General features: G+C 43.9%; 1 protein-coding gene across 5 annotated transcripts in view; it reads left to right on the top strand.

Moving 5' to 3' along the window:
- Positions 1-957: 957 nt before the first annotated feature.
- OSBPL8 (oxysterol binding protein like 8) overlaps positions 958-9,918 on the top strand; it is a 98,775-nt gene continuing 89,814 nt past the window's right edge. For 3 of the 5 annotated variants that reach the window (XM_030478068.1, XM_030478067.1, XM_030478065.1), the window contains exon 1: positions 973-1,138. The gene's annotated coding sequence lies outside the window, so the exon portion shown is untranslated. Of the gene's footprint in view, positions 1,139-2,416; positions 4,197-9,918 lie in introns of those variants that run through there. The other 2 variants (XM_030478063.1, XM_030478064.1) reach the window with 2 other exon arrangements.

Genomic DNA, 9,918 nt, shown 5'->3' with positions numbered 1-9,918 from the left:
ATTCTATGAAAAATAGATTGAGCCAGAAGGCTTATTTTCAGACTTGGAAATATTAATCCTTTGACAACTTCCCTGCGTCACTAGTTAGCGGGTCAGTGCTGAAGGTGCCAGCCATTTGCTGAATGTACCAACAGCACTTTCCCTTGGGATGAGCGAGAAAATGATGCTCAGCATTTCAAGAAGTTATTCAGCATTTTGCGATGGTTCTCAGATATGTCAGCTGGCAGGTGCTAAAAACCTGAGGTTCACATGGATCTTATTTTAAACCTGGTAACATATGGAAGTTGCTCATGGCGGCTTAAACAAGGGTATGTTTAAAACTGTGAGGAGAGGACACATTTTGTGATGGAAATACAAAATATCCAGAGCGGGGTTCCTGTTGGCATGTTCATTGGCAACCACATCTCTTTGCTGATTTACAGGTATTCTTCAGAGCATGTTTTATTTCCATTGTTATTACTTTTTGGCTGCCTAAGTTATTACTTAAACCCACATTTGATGATTAATTCAACGCTGCTGTGGTATTTATGACTGTGCTTTTACCAGCACTCTGCCCCCTTCGGTCTCCACTTGAAGGAGCAGCACCGCTTGCAGGAAAAGGGTTTTGTTTTTTTTACAAGCACAGCCCCAACACCGTGAACTGCAGCAGCCCCCTCACAGATAGATCTCCCTCAATGTCCCCCATAGCTTCAGCTCTGCCCGTCGGATTACATTGTCTCTTTTGTTCCTTGTGCAGGACCTCTGGACCCTCACCCCCCCTCAGCCGTTTCACAGACCCAGATCCATTCCGCTTCCTTCAGCCTCCACCACCTCAGCTCTCCTCCTTTAGCGACTGCCCGCCCCGCAGCGGGCAGCACCGGCCCCTGCTGCTGCCCGCGATAACGGGCTCCCGGGGGGGGCTCGGGGGGTGGCACACACCGCCCTGCAGGGGGCGGTGCCGCCGATGGCCACTGCCTGACGGGGCGGGGCGAGCCTGCGTGTGCGCCCGCCGCGGCGGATGAGCGGATCAAGCGGCGACCGGGCGCTGTGCGGGGGGAAGGAGCGGTGGGTGCCGCGCACGGCAGGCGGAGCCCGCGCCGGGGAGGCGACAGGAGGGGTCCCGGCCGCCGCCCCCCGCCGGACCTGGCTGCGGGGAGAGGTGAGACAGAGCCCGGCGGCAGGGCGGGGGTCCCCCGCCCCGTCAGGCCCTGGCCCGGAGCCCCCGCCCGTGCCGCAGCGGCGGGTCCGGGGTGCGGGGTAGCGCTGCGGCCGCCGCGGCGGGGTCCGTGGCCGGGTCTGTGGCGGGGTCATGGAGTGGAGTCACGGAGTGCTGCCGCGGGCTGCTGGCTGGGGCGGGGCGGGGCGGGGCGGGGGGTGCCGGGAGCTCTCGGGGTCTCCGGTGGCGGCTCGGCCTCGGCCCAGCCGGGGGCGCGGTGCCGGCCGCGGGAAGGGCGGGCTGCTGGGCCGGGGGTGCGGCCGAGGCTTCAGTGGCGTTGGGGAGCCCGCGGTGGGCGCAGACCGCAGCGCCTCCGTGTAGCCGGGCGCCTCGGCTTGGCGCTTGGAAGCTGCTTCGCAGTCGACTTGCTTTTATTAATTGCTCTGCTCACACCTTGGGCCCGTGAGGATCCACAAGATGCGGTTTGGAAACCGCCGGGTTAAGTACTGAGTGCAGTTAAAACGTAGCTCCTTAGCTTGTCGGTAGCCTCCTTGCTGGGAAAAGACTCTGCTGATTTAGCAGTGCCCTGGGGAATGAAACCAGCTGCTCTAATGTATCTTTATTAAGAGGTCTTATAAATGGCTTGCTTCTAAAAGAGTGCATGCCCATCTCGTCTAAAGGCTTTTTGCTTAACGTAGTCAATGATAATACAGCTGAGCTTCAGACGTTTGCTTGAAATAAGTGTCTTCGTAAATTGTGTGTTGTAGAATTCCTTTCCTGAAGGGAGGAAAGCCATCCATGTTCCTGCATGTCACTGGAGATGTTTCTAACATGAGATGTTGCTCCGTGTGAACTACTGTCCAAACAAAACAGTTCTTGGGACTGAGGACAGGAAACCTTTTAAAACTGCTTTTTCATCTGGAAGTTTTCTAAACTACAGTCACTTCAGCTTCATCACAACAAGTATAATTCTATTTGATACATGGGGGTCCTACAAGAAATCTGGAAAGGGACTTTTTACAAGGGCATGTAAAAAGGAGGAAGGCTTTAAAGGGGACGAGGGGGAATGGTTTTAACCGTAAAGAGGAAAGATTTAGAATAGACATCAGGAAAAAAGTCTTCCCTGTGAGAGTGCTGAGGTGCTGGCGCAGTTGCCCAGAGAAGCTGTGGCTGCCCCATCCCTGGCAGTGCTCAAGGCAAGGTTGGACGGGGCATTGAGCAACCTGGTCTGGTGGAAGGTGTCCCTGCCTTTGGCAGGGAGTTGGAACTGGATGAGCTTTAAGGTCCCTTCCAACCCAAACCGTTCTATGCTTCTGTAATGATGCTGATGAAGTGTTAGCCCAGTTGAGGCCCTGCTGATGCTTGTTTAATATCAACCTAATTTTTTAAGTTTTTAGAAGACTCTAGTTAACAGTGAGTTGTTCATCCACAGCAAACATTATGGGCAGTAGGAGGAGTGTGTGTGGTGCATTGCTCTTCACTTGTCTTTGTCAGGTCTGTTCTCCAGCTAGTTTAGAGTTGATGTAGTACTGGCTTTAAATGATGGGAGGAAAAGGAGCAGAACGTTATTTCCCTTGTTGGCTATCAAGTAGCTGTAGAAAGGACCACTGAAACTCTGTGCTGTTTCATTTTAGAGTTCCCTGCAAACTTGTGAGGATGTTTGTTGCTTTAGCCATGTACTAGTTTTTCATCAAAACTCCTGAGCTTTGAAGTAATGTTTTGTGAATATATGACTTTCTAAAACTCAGGTGTAGAGCCCTCCTTTCCAGATGCTGATTTAATACAGTCTGCTGCAAAATTGAAACTAGTTGAGAAAAAGAGATATATGCAACTGTGGTGACTTGTGGGCTCTTTGGCTTCTTTTTTCCATTGCTGTGAAGATCATAGAATCATTTAGGTTGGAAAAGACCCTTAAGATCATGTTGTAAATAAGCTGAATTTGTCGAGATGGATGTGTCTTAGACCTGACATAGAGTAGGTCTTTTTCCTACTTTAATCATGGGTCAGGGGAAGAGCTCCTTTTGAACACACTGCTCTGTGAGATTAGTTAAAAATGATTTTTTTTTGTTTTGTTTTTTGGTTTTTTTTTTTGTTTTTTGTTTTTTTTTTTTTGTTGTTGGGTTTTCTTTTGGTGTTTTTACTTTCTTTTTTTTTTTTTTTTTTTTTTTTTTTTTAATAAGGTGCTATCCAGCTCGTATTTCTGCCACTGCTGAAATGGGCAGAAAGTAGTTTTTGGGGAAAAGAAGTTTTTTGAAGATTGCTTTTTTCTGATTGTTTTTTATTTTTTAATGCTGTTGAAGTGATCAAGAAGGGTCTCAGGTGATGCAGTACCTACCCTTTTTCTTATGCCTGCTCTTACACTTTCAAAGACATGTTTGTGCAATTACCTGTACAAGAAACTGTGTGTGTTTAGTATTCGGTGAAGTTGTGTTCCAGCCCCCTCTCTGTCTGGTAAATCTTTACATAGATCACTCAGCCAAGTTTTAATTAACTGCATCAAGTCAGTTATTAGGCTTTTATCTCTTCATTGACTTCTGTTTTACCACCTGCTCCCCGCTGCACTTCTCACAACTTCTGTTTCCTGGAGCGTGGGAGCTTTCTAAGGGGTTTTCCTCCTTTTTCCTTCCCCATGCTGTGAAATTTCTGTCACTTTAGGCTGTCTGTCAAATAACTTATCTGTTAGTCTCTTGGCCTTCTGGTTCAGAACAGGAAATAAATTTGCTGCAGAAATTACATGCCATCATATAGTTAAAACTTCCCAATGGGCTAAGCAGTGTGGGGTTTTTGTTTCCTTTTGATGAATCTACTCAAAAAGGTTAGTCAAATTTATGATTAAACACAGACGAACAAGTTTTAGTGTTTAACAAACCAGAGAATTGTGATGGAAGACAGGAAAAGGCCTTCAGCGAAGAAATAATGACAGCTGTTTTCTGAGAAACAGGACAGTCTTACTACCCGAAGGTGTGGGTTTTTCTTCAGTATGTGCAGTGCGATAGAAGCAGTACAAACACAGAAGCTGGTGATCCCATTTCCCCAACTGTAATATGGAAATCTTGGTCAGGTAAATTGTGGTTCAATATACAGTATACTGTTAATGAAGATCTTGCTTGTATGACAGACGTACGGTTGGGGAGGACGGGAGCAGTAGCTGAAAGCTTTTTGAGGCGGGTATTTATACAGTCACTGTTTTTACAGGAAATGAAACAGCATAGTTCTTCACCCAGGCTGTTTCAGTGCATTGGTGAGGAAGTAAAAGGTACTGCTTCTAAATGTCAAGCAATTCTTTACTGAGTGAACTCCACCCCTCCTCCTTCTGATGTGGTCATAATGATGCTGAATTAATAAAGCTTTTCCATTTTGTTAGACAGCCTTTACAATTACCTTTTATTATGACAGGTAGTTGATGGTAATACAGTTCAGGAATATATCTCTTAAGATACAGGAGGCGATGGGCACAGTCTTGGTGGTGGGTTTGGTGGTTTTGTTTTTCCCAAAAAACCCCAACCGAACAAAAAACTCCACGCAAGTTTTATCTCAAAGGCTTTGGTTAGTTTTAGAGGATTGTTTCTCGATTTTGCTTGAGTGATTTCTTTCGTTGTTTTCTTGTGTTTTGGGTAAAGTTGACAACCTCTCTGTTTAACAGCCTGTCAATAGTTTCCTTCCTTCCCTCTGCTGCTTACAGCTCTTCCACTAATATAGAATGGAAAATCATACTAAGAGTTTACAGCTGGAGGAATGTGAAGAGCTTTGTAAGGCTTTTGCTTCTGTTGAAAGCCTGTGAGCAAATATTGAGACTAATGTGACTTTCACAAATTGTCTAGATGTTGCAAGGTCTAATTTGTAACCAGAAAGTAGAAAAAATGGTTACTTTGAAAAATTAACGCTCACTTTCATGGTACAGGGAGTTAGTAGAGGAGGTATATTGTTGCTGCTTTGTGGACTTCCTTTGACTCTGGCCTTGAAGAATCTGCATAATTTTTGGGGATGTTTTTATAAATTAACTACTGATCCAGGAGATGGTTTCTCAGCCTAAGAAGCTCCATCAGTTTAGACACAGAAGAAGCAGCTCTGTGTAGCGTTGTCTTAAACATTTTGCCACCTTGTGGGAAGAGCAAGTTTCATGCTTTTCTGGTAATTTGTCTCAATTTGTGTTTGTAATTTCATACCATAGTAGGGAGACTTGGTGGAGTCTTGAGGACTGACACTGACCTTTAAAAGAAAGGTGTACGTGCAGTACTGAACCCCATAAACTGAGCAAGTAATATTTAGGGAACAGTGCTCATAATAGGGCACTGACTAGCAGCAGATATGTTAGTCAGAAGTGTTTTGTTAAGAGTAACTGGTTCTGGATTGTACACAATTGAAATCCGGTGCAGTATTTTGCTGTGTTTGTTATAAAACAATGTTTTATTCCATCTGTACTCTACAACAAGAAAATCTGTTGCAGATGTAACATATATAGTAGCATGAGAAGCCTCTTGAGAGCAGCTAAAACTGTTTGACAGATGGTAAGAGGCATTTGGGAAGTGTGATTTTCGTTTTGAGGAACTAGCTTGGACTTTAGCTGTTAGGGGAGGAATAAATAAACCTCATTTTCTTCACACTCTCAATTGTGGTTGTGAGGTTTTATCGCAGCTTATTCCCTCAACACAGGGTGCAGCACTGATCCTTCATCCACTAAAAATGCTGCATCTGTCTCTTTGGAAGTTCTTAAGGTTCCAGTGACAGTATGGGAGTGTGTGTATCTGATCTTCCTCTTCTGTTCACTCAACCGTTCATTCTCCTTGCATCCAAGCTTGGGTGCAGTCATATGCTATCTGTATGTTAATACATTTTCCGGTGCAATAATCCTGTCACCCGGTGTTTGTGTTGTAGTACTGCAGAAGCTGTTAATATGACTATTCAGTTGAGATAAGGGAAAACTGTTTCTTCCACAGTTCTCTCTTGCTTGCCTGCAAACAGAATCCATAGTATTTTGAAGGTTATTTTAAAAGACCGGTGGGTTGCTTTTTAAAAGGCTTGGACTTGGAGGTGCAGCTATGTTACTGATCATTCAAACATGTGATAAAGTATTTTCATTGAATTTAGTGTTCTTGGCCAACTTAGGGAAGCGTACATGTTGTAGGTGACTTTTTTGATCGACAGTTTTAGCTATTTAAGGAATTATGCATCAGAAGAAAATAGGTTGGTTTTAATATTCATGTGTTTAAAGCTGAGAGTAAGTGGGTGGTCTCATAAACTGAGTTGTGGCTTGGGCTTTATTTATCTTAGGAATGGGTTTAATAAATTAAAGGATACTTTTTACTTCTCCTTTCCCTTCCTAAGTCACAAACACCACCTGTAAATGATTTACCCAACTCTTGAAATGGCAGAAGCATCATTCCAAACCTGGCTTTCTCTCCTGTACAATAGGTCTTTTTCTGATACCTACAGACAGCCTCATCTCAGTGGTTCGCATATTTTCCCTCAAAAAGGTGCTCTTTAGATGTTGTATTTCTTACAGATGATTTGGAGAGTTAAGGCAAACAGCTTATTAATTATAACTAGATGATGCTACTTAGAAAGAAGGTTATATTGTTGATAGGAGGTTGTGTGGTAAATTAAGGGTTCAGTTGGTGTCTAGTTCATGAATTATGAAAGATTCCTGGTGGTATTCTAAAGGAGAAATGGGATATTTTAAGATTTATGAAACACTTACTGCTAGGTACACATCAAGTTCCATTGCTTGGAATTTTATGTGGATTTTTTTTTCCTGATTACTGTTAAGATGTAGTAAAAAGGATGCTTTTACAGGTAAAGTGAGTACTTTTTTAAGTAAAACATGGGCAACATTTGCTTAAGTATTGCATTGATCTAATTTTTTAGTTAATACATTCAGATTTTATGGTCTTGCAGTCTTTGCAAGTTTAGAAAAGGTATAATGATGCTGGAAATCTGTGTTTAGATACTCCTCAAGTGGTACTCAGTAAGAAACATGCTTACTTGAAAGCTTAGCTTCACTTGGCTAGTTGCAGTGTAATGGGAAAGATCACTTGGTGTGAGAATATGTGGTGATGGATATAAGTCCTTTTCGGTACTAAATAGCATAATAACAATAGTTGAATTCTGATGTAAATACTTGCTTATGGGCCACTCCTTTTCCTTTGGAGGAGGCTCTAGGAGGAGAGGCCTTCTGTGGCCTCTTTCTGCAGGTGATATAAATACTGCCTGGAGTTAGGGAAATACTGCTCCCAGCCACGTGAAGCCTTTGAAATAAATCCCTGTGAGTTTGTCACCCCCTGTGCAAGCTGTTCCTCCCAGACCCATCTCAGATGTGGCTGCCTGAGGGACCTGCTGCAGCGTTCTCCGCCATGCGTGGGGACTTGTGCTCAAAGGAGCAAGGTAGGAGTCTTGTTCCTCATGTGGTGGGATGCCACTGAGAGGAGGATGTGGAGGCAGTTTGTTCGCAGGGGAGGTTCTAGTGCAACTTGTGAACCTTGATATTGCATAAAGCAAATACCGTTCTTAGCACAGAAGGGATAGCTAGGATACTGTTGAGACATTAAACCAGTGAGCCTGCATAAACTTCAGTTTGTTTTGCAACTGTGGGAGTCGAATCCTGCAGTGCTGTACTGTACCAGGAGAGTGGGTTTACCATTGTTTGTCACTGGAGAACTGGTCTAAGAGAAGGACTACAGCCCGAAAACAAATATTTAACATGGCTCTAGAAGAAGGCACCAGTCTCCTTCCTTGTGTGACTTTACCTTTGTCCGATAAGAGGTTTGATGCAAGCAGTTTCTGTGGCGTAATTGAGAGCTCTCATCATGTTTCTTTCAGTATTTTTTCCAGTCGAAGGCAATCACAAGTTTATTTGTGTCTTCAAATTGAACTGAGCCAGTTTAAATATCCATTTAGAGTAGTGCAATTGACTGTGCAATGCATGGAAAATGAATTATGACTTCATGCACATATTGCAGTTTATGTTACTTGGGCCTGACTGTGAACCATTTAATATTTTCTTCTCCCTCATCCCCACCCTCATGTGTAGCGTAAAAATGCGGCAGCTCGCTTGACAGATTGATTCATTCATTTATGTGTTCTTTCTTAGGCAGTTTACCGTTGGTGTATCTCCCAGTTTGTAGACTGGCACAGATAATCTTTGTGCTTCTCGTATAGGATTATGGCAGTCGTGCCGACTCCTTGCCTGTATTGCCACCTGCACCCTGGCTGCTGAACGTGAAGCTGCATTCCTGTGTGTGCCTGGCTCCATGGAATTGCAACTAGCAGCTAAACTAAATGTTGTTTCTAGGAGTGGTGCTGGGTGGAGGTGCTGTGGGTGCCTGGGGTGGCATTGTTTCAGTCTGGTCATTTCCAGGTGAAGAGAGCTTGTGAAGCCAACCAAGCACTTCAGGAAGCAGCTTCTTTTCCCCTGAGTAGGTGGATGTATAGTTTTGGGTTGGGTTTTCATGTTTTTGGAAGAAGTTACATGCTCTGATATGAGTAATGCGAGTGTTACCCTGTTTTCCACAAGTCTTGGAAGCTGCTGCACTGCTCTTTGAGGGACTGTTGGACACTCAAGTACTGGATGTTTCGAGATCTATGGTCATGCTGCAGCAGAAGTTAATGTGGAAATGCTCTCTTCCTGTAATGCTCATTCTTTTCAATGCTCCTTTCCCTCTTTGGGAGGGGAAGAGACAGGTCTGTATCAGAAGGAGAAGTCATTTAGGTCTTGCATTGGGGAGCCAAGATCCAAGGTCTACAAGAAGAAATTTCAGGATCAATAATAGTGATTTCCAGCTCTCCAGATGTCTGACCTTTAGTATTTCTTCGAGTAAGATATGTGCTCTTTTAGTAATTCCATTTCTTATGAGGAGAATTTACAATGAACTTACAATGCTCTGTGCCTCTCTGTGCTATTACCTTTTTTTCCCCCAGGTCATCCTCTTTTCCAATTCCGGGAATGTCATGAAAGTTTTGGTAATGTGGAGGAGGTGGGTCAAAAAGAGGATTGAGAAAGGCTGTTAAATTCTTCCCTGAAGCAGCAGGTAGGGTTAATTTAGTGTGACTTCACATCTGGCCATGGTTTTTGTAGCTGATGTCTGACATATTAAGGTGGATGTAATGTGCACATCACTAATGGAGGAGTATCTTTCGTGAGTGAATACGACTTGCATTGCTTTCCTAACCTAATGGCATCTACTCTACCAATGCCTTTTTGCTTCTCTTCCATCTGTTCTGCAGTGTAAGTAGGATGTGGAGGGCCTTCTGCTTGCTAGTTTTGTTGAGGTAAAGACAACTGGGATTACTGTCAATTTTCTTCTTATGAGAGAAGACTAGATTATCTTTAAGGTCCCTTCCAACCCTAGCCATTTTATGATTCTATGACCTATCAGCTTTCTCCTGCTATTTCAGCTACGCTACCTGTACCAATCTCCTTGATTACTTACTATCTTTCTTCTGCCTTGGTCTCCTACACAGATGACAGTTAAATTGCTGCAGGGAATTTTCTGTCTCATTTCTTAAAACTCTAGGCACCATCTGACTAATCAAGGCTTTAGCTGTTTTCAGAAGATGATGGCTTTAGAAGAGGGCACGATTGTAACCTTGTATTTCCTCCAGATAGCTCAGACACTGTGGAGGACTACTAGTTGGGGGAGAAGATTGGGGTTTTTCAGGGTTTTCAAGATATACTTGCCTGTGTTACATAGACAGTGATACGTGCTGTCTGTATGTGATACAGACAGTGCCTAGATAGTATCTGCTTTACTTCAAAGGCTTGCTTACTGTGTAGAAAATAATATGTG

This window comes from Strigops habroptila, chromosome 3 (assembly GCF_004027225.2).
Source record: "Strigops habroptila isolate Jane chromosome 3, bStrHab1.2.pri, whole genome shotgun sequence".
Classification (NCBI taxonomy): domain Eukaryota; kingdom Metazoa; phylum Chordata; class Aves; order Psittaciformes; family Psittacidae; genus Strigops; species Strigops habroptila.
This window is presented reverse-complemented; position numbering and strand designations above follow the sequence as displayed.